General features: G+C 45.0%; 1 non-coding gene across 1 annotated transcript; it reads left to right on the top strand.

Moving 5' to 3' along the window:
- Positions 1,114 to 1,184, top strand: TRNAC-GCA. Its single transcript has one exon. It is a non-coding gene; the product is annotated as a tRNA-Cys (tRNA).

The raw sequence follows: 14,107 nt of genomic DNA, 5'->3' as shown, positions 1-14,107 counted from the left end.
AGATTCGAACCCATAGCTGATGATAGAACTAAAATAGATATCTTTTGTTTTCTACTCACGCGAGCCCATATCCTTTCTTTTTTATCAATTGCTGATTCCGACCTTCCTCCCCTTCTAACTTACCTACTACTGTACCGGAGTGGATATGATCTCCCCCCGACATACGCAATGCTTTAGCTAATACACGGAAATGCATACCATGATTTTTCTGTCTATCAATAACTGCATGCATTGCTCGGTGAATGTGAAGAAGTAGGCCGTTGTCGCGGCAATAATGAGACAAAGTAGTATTTGCGGTGAATCCTCCTGTTAAGTAGTCATGCATTACAATAGGAACCCCTAATTCCTTTGCAAATACAGCTCTCTTAATCATTTCTTCGCATGTACCTGCAGTCGCATTCAAGTAATGCCCCTTGATTTCACCGGTTTCGGCTTGTGCTTTATAAATTGCTTCGGCACAAAAGACAAAACGGTCTCTCCAGCGCATAAATGGTTGTGAGTTTACGTTTTCATCATCTTTGGTAAAATCAAGTCCACTGCGTAGACACTCATAACACGCTCTACCGTAATTTTTTGCGGATAATCAGAACGTCGTGAGACAGTTCGGTCCATTATTCCGGTGTGGGCATTAGAGCATTGAGAGGACCTTTCCTTAGTACGAGAGGACCGGGAAGGACGCACCTCTGGGTGTACCAGTTATCGTGCCTACGGTAAACGCTGGGTAGCCAAGTGTGGAGAGGATAACTGCTGAAAGCATATAAGTAGTAAGCCCACCCCAAGATGAGTGCTCTCTCCTCCGACTTCCCTAGAGCCTCCGGTAGCACAGCCGAGACAGCGACGGGACTTTTTCTTATTTGTCATCTCAATAGAATAGAAAGAAACGGGAAGTTTTCTAGTGTTAGCAATGTGTGTTTTAAGATAGAATCCATCGAGGAGAATAAGCGAAACTGGATCCAAAAAAGCAGAAATTGATTTTTTGAAAAAGATTCGAAAAAAGAAAGTAAGTAGAATTAGATTCAAGATAAAAGAAAAAAAGGTTTTAGTAATTTTAGTAATTAGTAAAAAAATGTGGATGAATACTTGCTCTTTTCTCGATTTTAGATCGGATTTTTTGGCGGCATGGCCAAGTGGTAAGGCAGGGGACTGCAAATCCTTTACCCCCAGTTCAAATCTGGGTGCCGCCTAATCAATAAAATACTTAGGATTATAGTACTGATCAAACTTGACAAATGATCCTAAAAACCCCTCGAAGGAGATAATAAAGAACCTAAAGCAGACGGTATCCTACTGCAAGGGTGGTCTTAAGAATCCAAAAGAGGTTGCTCAGAAGAGATAGATGTATCCCAACCTCTATTGCTCTCGCGTAAAGCCTTTTTTTTACGCGACAGGAAAAAGTGACTACGAATTCCCCTTTTTGTTTGTGAATCCCTGTTTGTATCCTTTGAGCGCACGCCCATAAGTAGCGATCAAGGAAATCGATCAAACGATCCCAATACCGTGAAAGAGAAACTTCCCAGATCCAGGGAAGCTTATCATAAAGGGCTTCAACAAGGGGTTTTATTCGTTCTTTGAGCAAAAAGATAAAGATCGGATAGATTCGAACCGCAATTGCAAAGGTAATAACTACTATGCCAGCCCAAATCATGATCTTCACCAACTTGGATTTGACGAGGATCCGCCAGAATCTTTTCGAGTGCTCGTTCGAGAACTACGATCTTTGGCTCTAGAACTGAACCATTTCCTTGTATCTGAGAAGAACTTCCGGGTTAATAGGGAGGATGTTTGATCGGAATAAATATAAATTTTTTTATTATTTCTATTTTATGATTGACCAATATAAACATAAACAACTTCAAATTGGACTCGTTTCCCCTAAACAAATAAAGGCTTGGGCTAAAAAAATCCTACCTAATGGGGAAGTCGTTGGCGAAGTCACAAGGCCCTCCACTTTTCATTATAAAACCGATAAACCAGAAAAAGATGGATTGTTTTGCGAAAGAATCTTTGGACCCATAAAAGCGGAATTTGTGCTTGTGGAAACTCTCGAGCGAGCGTAGCTGAAAACGAAGACGAAAGATTTTGTCAAAAATGCGGGGTAGAATTTGTTGATTCTCGGATACGAAGATATCAAATGGGATACATCAAACTAGCATGTCCAGTGACTCATGTGTGGTATTTGAAAGGTCTTCCTAGTTATATTGCGAATCTTTTAGATAAACCCCTTAAGAAATTGGAGGGCCTAGTATATGGTGATTTCTCTTTTGCTAGGCCCAGCGCTAAAAAACCTACTTTCTTACGATTACGGGGTTTATTCGAGGATGAAATTTCATCCTGTAACCACAGTATTTCTCCCTTTTTTTCTACCCCAGGCTTTGCAACATTTCGAAATCGGGAAATTGCAACAGGAGCAGGTGCTATTAGAGAACAATTAGCGGATTTAGATTTGCGAATTATTATAGAGAATTCTTTGGTAGAATGGAAGGAATTAGAAGACGAGGGGTATAGTGGAGATGAATGGGAAGATAGAAAAAGACGAATAAGAAAAGTTTTTTTGATTAGACGCATGCAATTGGCGAAACATTTTATTCAAACAAATGTAGAACCAGAATGGATGGTTTTGTGCTTATTACCGGTTCTTCCTCCCGACCATCAAATAAGTGGAGGATTCATTAAATTGTGAAACGTTGCCCTGCCATAATGTAATGTGTTTCCAATGCCAATAAAAAGTAACCATCCGATGGTATTTAACATCCAGAAAACAGCCAAATAAAACGCGTCCCAAGCAGAAATATCACAAGTACCGCCGCGCCCTGGGCCATCGCAAGGAAAACTATACCCGAAATCCTTTTTATCCGGCATTAATTTGGAACCGCGTGCATCTAAAGCACCCTTTACTAAAATCAATGTAGTTGTATGCAAACCTAGAGCAATAGCATGATGAACCAAGAAATCCCCAGGTCCTATTGTTACGGTAATGATTCCTCTGGCATTACGACCTTTACCACAACGGTGCCGTCCATGGATCAATTTATTTCGTGGATTGGATTTCACTTGCCTGTCTACGGTTCCCTTGCGTGTGCTCGGGATAGGTGTTTTGTATAAATGTTTCGCCGTATTATTAAGTATTCTCCTTTAGTTCGTTTCTCTATCTAGAAGTGGAATAGAATAACCCGGTTGAAGGGTAATGATCATACGTCTGTAATGCATTGTATGTCCTAGAATAGGTCCCATTCTTCTACCCTTTCCGGGTAGTCGATGGTGTTGATGCAAAACTGATCTGCAAACACAAAGGGCTAATACCCGATTCAAACGTTAAGGCGTGCCAGCCGATTTGACCTTGCTATCGGCAAAGGTGATAACTCGAATACTTTAGTCCTGACAACAGCGATGCGCCCGGATGTCACGGCTAAGAGGTACTCACGCGGAACTTGAGAACACGCTGAGCTTAAGTCGACGAATTCCTAAGAACTCGTAACAAAAGGAAAAAGTATGACGAAGTCGTCGAAAAGTAAATGCTGGAATATGAGTAAAAACGTGTGTTTGATTGATTTCTTGATTGATTATTACAAGGCCCTAGGGTCTATATTTATACCCTGCTCAAAGAGCTACAACCAGACACGATTAGAATTCGAACTCCAAATTACACGGAATCCGTATACAAAACAATGCAAATAATTAAGGAAATAACAAAACTATCCCTCGTGACAAACCGAAACTCCTCCACATAACGACCGGCAGCTTCCAGACTCCTCCTTTGCATCATCGGCAAATCCTTTGCCATAGTCATCGGCAGACTTTCTTATCTAGCCATCGGCACCATATTACTGCCTGTGGACTTAGTCACATTCAACTTCTCCCTCATCGGCCACCATCCTCATCGGCAACCCGCTTTGTAAACATCGTACTGCCACCTTATCCTGCCATCCTAGACACGCGCCCAAAAATGGTGTCAACACATGCCCCCCAGTTTCGGAGTATAAAACTATTAATGCTCCGAAATTCTCTGCAGTAATGATGCTTCCTCCCGCAATTAATGCTCCTAATCTGGTAACCGACAACCTCAATCTGGACAACTCTGATCCTAATCCTCCGCAGATTCCTCGAAATCCCCAACTTCCTAAACGGGCATTTTTCTCAGTCGTACATCGGCAACAATACCGTTACAAAGATCTGCCGATGTTCTGACCAGGATATTCGCAAAAACGGTTACTTCCCCTCTATCCGCCCATCGGCAATATGACCGTTATAGAATATCGCCGATGGACCGACCAGGAGATCTCGCACAGTAAAATATCTTCAGATAATGACCGCTTCCCGTCAAATCACCTGCACAATCCCTGGATTACCGTGCGAACAGTTACCATATCCACCTGAGTACCCTCGGATTTCTCGGATGCGGCAAAGAGATAAGTCGGATTTGCCCTTGCCCATCTTGTCCTATAAATAGTTCCTTCTTGGGTACTCCTTCCCCATCACACCATTCTACTACCCAACTTTACTTTTCCAGCGGCGGCGCCACCAAAAACTCCTAAGGTCTCCGACAAGTACCCCTCTTCATCAACTCCGGCGCCTTCACACGCTTCCTTCGCAGCAAGATGGCCGTCGGGTTCGTCGTCCCTGAGGTCAAATCTCCACCCCGTCTTCTGTATTTTTCTTCATATCCCTGTTCACTCGCAATTCATTTTACTGAACATCTTCCTTTTCTTTCCTCTTTGTATTTCTTTTTACGCCCAAAATCACTAGGAATTGTCCAACAAAATTGTCATCCCCACCGATCAACCACACCTTCAATGCCTCGGCCCTCTAGGGGACCCAGATCCAACTGACCTTATCAACGCAGAAACCAACAGGATCCCCTTCAGAGCCGAAAATTTTTCCTTAGATCTGTGGAAGGACACCTTCCGCTCTTGGCCCAGCCCAACTGTAGGGTGGAAAGACTGGTTCTTGAGGGTCAGCAACTCTAATGAAGCTCAGTGGGGTGAAAGGAATCTAGCCCAATGCATTAGATTGTCCATTACCGATATGCATAGGAACGAGTCACTGCTGATAGCTGCATCCTACTTTTGGTCAGACACCCTCAATGCTTTTGCCTTTGGCCACGGCCCTGCTTCTCCTACTCTTGCCGATGTAGCCATTCTTACTGGTCTAGATATATCTTCTGCCGATAGCACCCACTTTTTTGATACTGCCCCTAGTGCCAAAGTGGAGACTCGCGCTATCGGCGGTTGGTCGGGGTACATTCAGAAGTACCGTGGGAAAGGATCTGTCACCATAAAGGAACAAACCACCTTTCTGAATATGTGGCTGGACAAGTTTGTATTCTGTGGTCGATCGGCAGGACCAACTTCTGTCTACCTATCGGCAGCAGAAAGACTGGCTAACGGTGGCCGATTCCCTCTCGGCCGATACTTGCTTGGCGCTGCTTACCACCTTCTCCATCAAGTAGCCTAGAAACTTCTGCTCGGCCAATCCATTGGCAACTTGGGAGGCCCCTGGTGGTTTGTCAACATGTGGCTCAATCTGCATCTGCACAAGCGTCTCAACTTCAACCTGTTCACACAGCGTTTCCCAAGAGATATAGCTGAAAACCATGTATTGGGTGAAGAGGAATCGGCAACACGCACCCCCTTGAACTTCGGCGAAGCTGTCATAGTTCTGCCTGGTTCAGGGGGTAATCCAGATCAGATCGGCCGATTCTTCCAGACTCTGTATGAGGGTTTGACCAGAGACGAACGACCATGGTTGGCTTATGATGACCCAGATAGCATGCTCCCTCTGACCTTCAATCCATTTGATGAAGCTCTTGACAGGGACAATGAGGTGATGATGGCAATTGTGACTCCCAGAATCATTCCAGTGAATTTCTTTGGTAGCACAAAAACCTCCCCTCAAACTTACGAATTTTACAATCCATCGGCATTAGCTCGCCAGTTAGCTTTCGGCCAGTTGCCGATTGCACTTCCTTATGCCGATGTGATAAAACCCAGAGAAACTATCAACAACCTTCTTGAGTGGACTCGAGCAGCCCAACTACCACCAAACGCTGATATAGATGTAAATCTGTCAGAATGGGTTCCGGCTGCTTTTATCACTCAGGCATACAAGTTATGGTGGGCAGAATGGAAAGAGCATCTATTCTGCAAATCGGCACTTTCATACCGCGGCATGATTGACTCCGAATACGAAGTTCCCGATGACGCTGTGAGTAACTCAAACCAACGTTTCATTTTCTCGATATTACCCCCATCGGCAGCTTACCCTTGTATTCCTTTTGCAGGTTGACAATATTCCTCCATTGGTTAGCAGGAGTGGCAGGCCGATCGACTTGTTTCCATCAGGCCCGATTTCCTCAATCGGCCACAATGCTCCCACTCTAGCTTCCATCGTGCATCGGGGTGTACGCCTCAGGAAAGTCACCACCAGAAGAACTCAGACATCACCAACGGTTGCTGCTCCCACTCTTGCGCGGGCTTTCAAGGCAATCTGTCAAATCTTTTCCTTTATGCTGACTATCTTTATATCGGCTATATTTATGCTTATAAACTCTTGTTCATTATTGCAGCAAACCGGCGCATCGGCGAAAGCCAGGTGTGAGAGTACCGATGCCCCCCAGTCTAGCCAACCCAAGAGAAAGGGCACCATGGGTGCTAAGACTGGAACAAAGCGCCAGAAGGTAGCAACTCCCCCTCCTCCTCCGGTATCTCCAATTCCGGTGGAGTCTTCTCCTTCTTCTCCAGAAGCCCAACCATAGCAAGCACCATCTCCCCCACCTATGCAGGAAGCACCACAGATAGAAGAACCCCAACAGGAAGGATCTCAAACAGAAGATACATCAGCTGACATGGGCGAACAAACAACTGGCCCGGTGGGTCCAGTTATACCATCGGCAGTTCTCCCGATTCAGACAACCGTTGTCCCTCCTCCAGGTAACATACTTTAACAATATCGCTACCGATGAACTTATTCTTATCTAGCCTCATAACTCCTTTTGTCTTCTTTCAGTTGATATCGTTCCATCGGCAATCTCAGCCGATCAACCTGTAGCTCCATCGGCATCTTTGGCCGATCAGCCTGCAGCTCCGTCAGCACTTCTCAGTCAAGGACAAGAGATCGCCTTGAAGCAAGTAAGTCACCGTTTACCGTTAGCACTATTTGTCGATTCTCTAAGTATGAGCTAATTTTGCTTTCCCTCCCAGGAACAAGATTCTCCTGATAGCCTGTTCTCCTTCGCCATTGATCTCTCTGAAGAAGAAGGTGAAGAAGCAAGCACTTCTCAGACGGTCGGCATCACATCGGCAGAGGTCAGGGTCAGGCTGGAAGAATCGTCAGCTCTTCTTCACCAGGACACAGCGCAATTGGTTGATGATTCCGACCCTACCAAGACCCTGTTCAGAACTCTCAGAGGCCAAATCCCAGCCGATGTTGAAGAAATCCTGTTCCAAGCCGCTCATCTGGAGAGTCGCCAGCTGCAGTACCAAAGAGCTTCTCGGCGGCTTGCCGATAGAGCCGCTCAGACTCAACTCTCTGATGAAATGAGGAAAGAGAAGCTTTTGACCGATGAGAAGCACAAGAACATCGGTATCCTGAGATCTTCTGGAGACGCGCTGAAGCAGAAGATATCCGATCTATCGGCAAGAAAAGAGTCCCTGTTGGCGGAGCTCAAGGAAGTAGAGAATGCTCTGTCCCAAGCCCAACAGGAAGAGAGCCAATTGCCAGAGACCATCAGGCTTCTTGAGCGCGAGCGAAATGCTCATGGTCGCAAAGCACTCCAACTGAAGAAGAAGCTGAAGCCGATAGAAGGTTCTGCCGATGATGACATCAAAGAGATAGAAGCAGCCAACCAAATTCGGCTACGCGCTATATCGGCAATCCAGACGCTGCTTAACACATAGAGTTTCCATCGGCATTGTATCTGCGCTTTCCTGCTTCCTCAGCTTTTAGTCTAGCCGATAGGACTGTTATCGGCGCCTAAACTTTTGAAACACCAAGTCTTGTCCCCAAGCATTTGGATCCAGCCGATAGGAGTGTTATCGGCACCTAAACTTCTATGCATCGACCCATATACTGGGGTAGTACTTCTTTAAATATTTGCCGTTTAATGCTCTGGGAAATTCAATTCCTTCGAGGGTTTCTAGAATGTAGGCATTACCAGGAACCGATCGACTTATCCGATAAGGACCCTCCCAATTAGGAGACCACTTTCCAAACTTCGAACTTTTGGTCCCAATTGGTAAAATTAATTTCCATACCAAATCCCCATCGGCAAACTCTTTAGCCTTCACTTTCTTATCATACCATCTAGCAACTCTCTTCTTATTTTCTTCTATACTCATTAAAGCTTTTAACCGATGCCCTGCTAGATCGTCCAATTCATCGGTCATCAAAGTGGCATAACCATCGGAAGTTAATTGATCTTGAAAAGATAATCGCCTAGATCCAGCCTTAATTTCCCAAGGCAACACTGCATCATGTCCATACACCAATTGATAGGGTGATACCTTGGTCGATCCATGACAAGCCATCCGATAAGACCACAATGCTTCATTTAATAATGTATGCCACCGCTTAGGATTTTCTTCAATCTTTCGTTTAATAAGCTTGATAATTCCTTTGTTAGACGCTTCGGCCTGCCCATTGGCTTGAGCATAATAAGGAGAAGAATTCAACACTTTAATTCCCATACCGATTGCGAATTCATCGAACCCCCCCGATGTGAACATGGTGCCCTGATCGGTAGTAATCGTTTGGGGAATCCCAAATCAGTAAATAATATGCTCCTTCACAAAATCAATCATATTGGCCGATGTGACTTTCTTCAAAGGAATAGCTTCAACCCACTTAGTGAAATAGTCAGTGGCAACTAGAATGAACTTATGCCCTTTGCTAGATGGTGGATAAATCTGGCCGATCAGATTGATGGCCCATCCCCGGAACGGCCAAGGCTTTATTATAGGATTCATAGCCGATGCGGGTGCTCTCTGGATATTACCAAACTTTTGACAACCTTGACATCCCTTGAAATATTTAAAACAATCTTCAAGTATGGTTGGCCAAAAATATCCATTCCTTCGAATCATCCACTTCATCTTAAAAGCTGACTGATGCGCTCCACACACTCCTTCATGGATTTCCCCCATCAAACTTCTAGCTTCATCATCACCCAAGCATCGGAGAAGAATTCCGTCGATAGTTCGATAATACAATTCATTTTCAAGGAGCACATACTTGGTTGCTTGAAATCGAACCCGTCTTTCAACTTTTTTGGATGGATCTTTTAGATAATCAATAATTTCTTTCCTCCAATCACCGGCACCGACTGCCGATGTCGCATTAATCATTGGCTGATATCCCGAGGCATGCTGAGCTAACCGATTAGCGTCTTCATTATGCAATCGGGGAACATGCTCCAATCGGAAATCCTTGAATTCCTTTAACAGTTGCATACTTCTCTCGAAATAAGTTATGAGAACTTCACTTCGGCATTCATAGCTTCCGGCCAATTGATTTATAACCAACATAGAATCCCCGAATATTTCAACAGCATCAGCACGAACTTCTCTTAACAACTCCAATCCCTTGATCAGAGCTTGATACTCAGCCTGATTATTTGTTGATGTGGCAACAATCGGCAAGGAAAACTCATACTTTCTCCCCTTAGGGGAGACTAATACAATGTCGATTCCTGCCCCCCGGTCACAGGTAGATCCATCAAAGAAGAGCGTCCAGGGTACAATTTCCAAGGTTTCCACTAGACCGCAATGCTGAGTCACAAAATCGGCCATAATCTGCCCTTTGACTGCCTTAGCCGATTCGTAACGCAAATCGAACTCCGATAGCGCTAAAATCCATTTACCGATCCTACCACTCATAATCGGCATAGATAGCATGTATCGGACCACGTCATCTTTGCAAACAACAGTGCATTCGGCCGATAACAGGTAATGTCTCAGCTTGATACATGAAAAATATAAGCATAAGCATAGTTTCTCAATGGCCGAATACCTGGTTTCAGCATCAATCAACCTCCTACTCAAATAATAAATTACCCTTTCTTTCCCTTCAAATTCTTGAACTAAAGCTGAACCGATAACCGATCCATCGGTAGATAAATACAATCTGAAGGGCTTCCCTTGTTGAGGTGGAACTAGAACTAGAGGATTTACTAGATACTTCTTGATTTCATCCAGAGCCAACTGCTGTTCTTCTCCCCAAATAAACTCTTGATCGGCTTTCAATTTAAGAAGAGGACTGAAAGCACGAATCCTACCAGACAAATTCGATATAAATCTTCTGATAAAATTTACCTTGCCGATCAAGGATTGGAGCTCGGTTTGTTGGTAGGGGCCACTATTTTATTGATGGCATCAATAGATCTTCGACTAATTTCCATACCCCTCTGATGTACCATGAAACCAAGAAACTGCCCTGCCGATACACCAAATGCACACTTGTTGGGATTCATCTTCAATCCATGCTTCCTTGTGCACTCTAACACTTTTTGTAAATCGGCAAGATGCTTTGAGAAATCTCCAGACTTAACCACCACATCATCAATATAAATCTCTACGAGCTTGCCAATGAACTCATGAAATATAAAATTCATAGCCCTTTGATAAGCAGCACCAGCATTCTTCAACCCAAAAGTCATGACTATCCATTCAAACAGCCCAACATGACCGGGACACCTGAATGCGGTCTTTGGAATATCTTCCTCCGCCATGAATATTTGATTGTAACCTGCATTACCATCCATGAAGCTGATGACCTGATGACCAGCCGCAGCATCAACCAGTAGATCGGCGACAGGCATTGGGTATCCATCCATCGGCGTAGCTTTGTTGAGATTCCTGAAATCAATGCACACCCGAAGCTTCCCGTTCTTCTTGTAAACCGGAACAACATTGGAAATCCACTCGGCATACCGACACTGCCGAATAAACTTGGCTTCAATAAGTTTGGTGATTTCGGCCTTAATATCAGGTAGAATGTTAGCATTGCATCGGCGGGCTGGTTGCTGATGTGGCCGAAATCCAGACTTGATGGGTAACCGATGTTCAACAATTGATCGGTCTAAACCAGGCATCTCGGTATAATCCCAAGCAAAGCAATCTTTATATTCCTTTAACAAACTAGTCAATTGTTGCTTACTCTCAGGATCTAACTTAGCACTAATAAAAGTAGGCCTAGGCTTATCACCACTACCTATATCTATTTCTACCAAATCATCGGCCGATGTGAATCCCTGGCCTAATTTTCCATCATCGGCGAATCTATCCATTAAAAACCGTCGTCAGAACCGACTGCTTGGATCGGTGGAATCTCATAATCGGCAACTTTGAGAAAATCTTTCTCCCAAACTTCTCCTGAAATGCACCTGGTCCTTTCGTAAGTATCCGCTTCTGCCGATGCGATAACATAAGAAGAATCTCCTGGGACAATCTCAATCTTGTCACCTACCCACTGAACCAAGCATTGATGCATTGTAGATGGGATACAACAATTGGCATGAATCCAATCTCTTCCCAATAATAAGTTGTAAGCACCTTTTCCGCTGATCACGAAAAAAGTTGTCGGCAAGGTTTTGCTGCCGATGGTCAACTCTGCACATATCGCCCCCTTGACTGGAGACACGTTTCCTTCAAAGTCTTTGAGCATCATATCGGTCTTGGTCAAATCTTGATCCCCTTTCCCAAGCTTCCGATATACTGCATATGGCATAATATTAATAGCAGCTCCACCATCAACTAGGATCTTGGTCATTGGCTGCCCATCAACCCTTCCTTTGAGGAACAGAGCTTTAAGATGCTGCCTCTCGTCATCGGCCGGTTTCTCAAAGATAGCCGTCATCGGATCCAGAGCCAACTGAGCTATCTGATCAGAAAATTCCAACTCATCATCACTGGCTGGTGCAAGAAACTCCATCGGCAACATGAAGACCATGTTGACGCCTGCCGATGGACCTTCCCTCTTAGTGTCTGACGGCTGTCGACTTCCAGAGTTCTCTCCCTTGTTTAGCTCTTCTTGCCTTTCACGTTGCAATCTCCTTTTCCCTGTGCCGATTCCACTCCTGTCGGCGTCTTTCTTCTTCCCGTCGATAATCTTCCTGCTGGCGCCGATACCGATCTTCCCGTTGTTGCCATTTTTCTCGAGGCCTTCTATGAGTTATGACGATACCAGATCGAGGAAGCCTTCCTGAGCTAGTTCCTTCCTGGACCAAGCCCTTACTTCTTGCATCGGCAGTAGTAACTTGATGCTGAGGATCTACCGATGCACTCTTCTCAGCTGTCTCTGATGTTAAGACCTTAGCCTTCCCCTTAGCATCCAACATGTTTGTCGGGAAAGGATGTTGGTCTATCTTCATCGGCTTCTGGGCCTTGGAACTGTCAAACTTGATTCTCCCTGACTCTATAGCCGATTGCAGCTACTGTCTGAATACTTTGCACTCGTTGGTGTCATGGGAAGTTGCATTATGCCACTTGCAATATCTCATCCTCTTCAACTCTTCTGCCGATGGGATCACATGGTTAGGTGACAGTTTGATCTGACCTTCCTGAAGTAGAAAGTCAAATATCCTATCAGCCTTAGCGGTGTCAAAAGCAAACTTCTCCGGTTCCTTCTGCCCAAAAGGACAAGACATCGGCTTCTTGTTTTTTACCCACTCTGCCAAACCGATTACTGGTTCTTCATCAGAATCTGAGCTTGTTGCTTCATCGACAAATGACACTTTCTTATTCCATGCTCTCTTAGGCTCAAAAGGCTTGATGTCTTGATCAGAAATCCTCTGCACCAAATGACTTAAACTTTCGAACTCCTGAGAGGCATACTTATCCCTGATATGTGGCAACAAACCCTGGAAAGCCAAATCGGCTAGCTGCCGATCATCTAGAACCAGGCTATAGCATTTATTCTTGACCTCTCGTATCCTCTGCACAAATCCCTCAACCGACTCATCATTACGTTGTCTCAACTTGACCAAGTCGGTGATCTTCTTCTCATGAACCCCCGAGAAGAAGTATTTCTGGAATTGCTTCTCTAGATCGGCCCAAGTAATTACAGAGTTGGGAGGTAACGATATGAACCAAGTAAAGGCCGATCCAGACAATGATGATGAAAATAGACGAACCCTCAATTCGTCCCTGTTACCAGCCTCTCCACATTGAATAATGAACCTGTTGACATGCTCCATGGTTGACGTGTCGTCCTGTCCGGAAAACTTTGTAAAATCCGGTACCTTGTACCGATGTGGAAGCGGGATCAAATCATACGCGGGAGGATACGGTGTCCGATAAGAATAAGTGTTGACTTTGGGTTTTATCCCAAATTGTTCCCTCATTACTTTAGCAATCTTATCGGCCCAATATGCATCGGCATCTTGCCGATGAGGCGGCTGCGGATCTGGTACTTGGTGGCGAACCTCCACGTGTCTGTTGGGGACGTGATCCGCGCGGAACATTGTATTGATCACCTGTCCTCCAATCTGCGGACCACCAAACTGCTGTCCACCGATTGGTTGTCCTCCGAGTTGCTGTCCAAAATTCATTGGCTGGTTGGGAATCCCCTGACCTTGGAACCCGGGATAGACCTGACCTTGCTGGAACCCTGTAGTCTGGTAACTCTGTTGGGGCGATTGTGGAAAGGCTTGTTGTCCAAGCCATCCATTATTAGCGTTCATCGGCATAGGTGCTGCCGATGATTGGTAATTGGGTACCGTCGTTGAATTGACATACCCCGACTGGGCCATAGGCCTCTGTTGCATCAGCATTGACTCTGCCGATGCGTTGGGCATCTGGAACATTGAATCTTGAGGATTTCCAGTGTGAGGCCTTGCAGTAGTAGTTGTGGTATACCGAGGACTCTGGTTCACCGGCACATTGGGAGGTGCCGATGTCATAGGCTCATGTCAGTTATTTGTGATGTTCCCGGCGTCAACTCTGGAGGCATACCGTAACCCCACCAGTTGGGAGGAAGAGTCAACCCTGACATTGCCGATGCCAACATATCTGTTGTCAGTTTATGCTGCCCAACTGAAATTTGTGGGTTGGTTGCCATCGGCATAGATAGTGCACCAGTAGTCCCCGATGTACTTGGAGGGACGGCAGATTGTGCA

Source organism: Sorghum bicolor, chromosome 3, assembly GCF_000003195.3.
Source record: "Sorghum bicolor cultivar BTx623 chromosome 3, Sorghum_bicolor_NCBIv3, whole genome shotgun sequence".
Taxonomy (NCBI): Eukaryota; Viridiplantae; Streptophyta; class Magnoliopsida; order Poales; family Poaceae; genus Sorghum; species Sorghum bicolor.
Note: the sequence above shows the minus strand (reverse complement) of the source record. Positions and strands in the feature narration are given on the sequence as shown.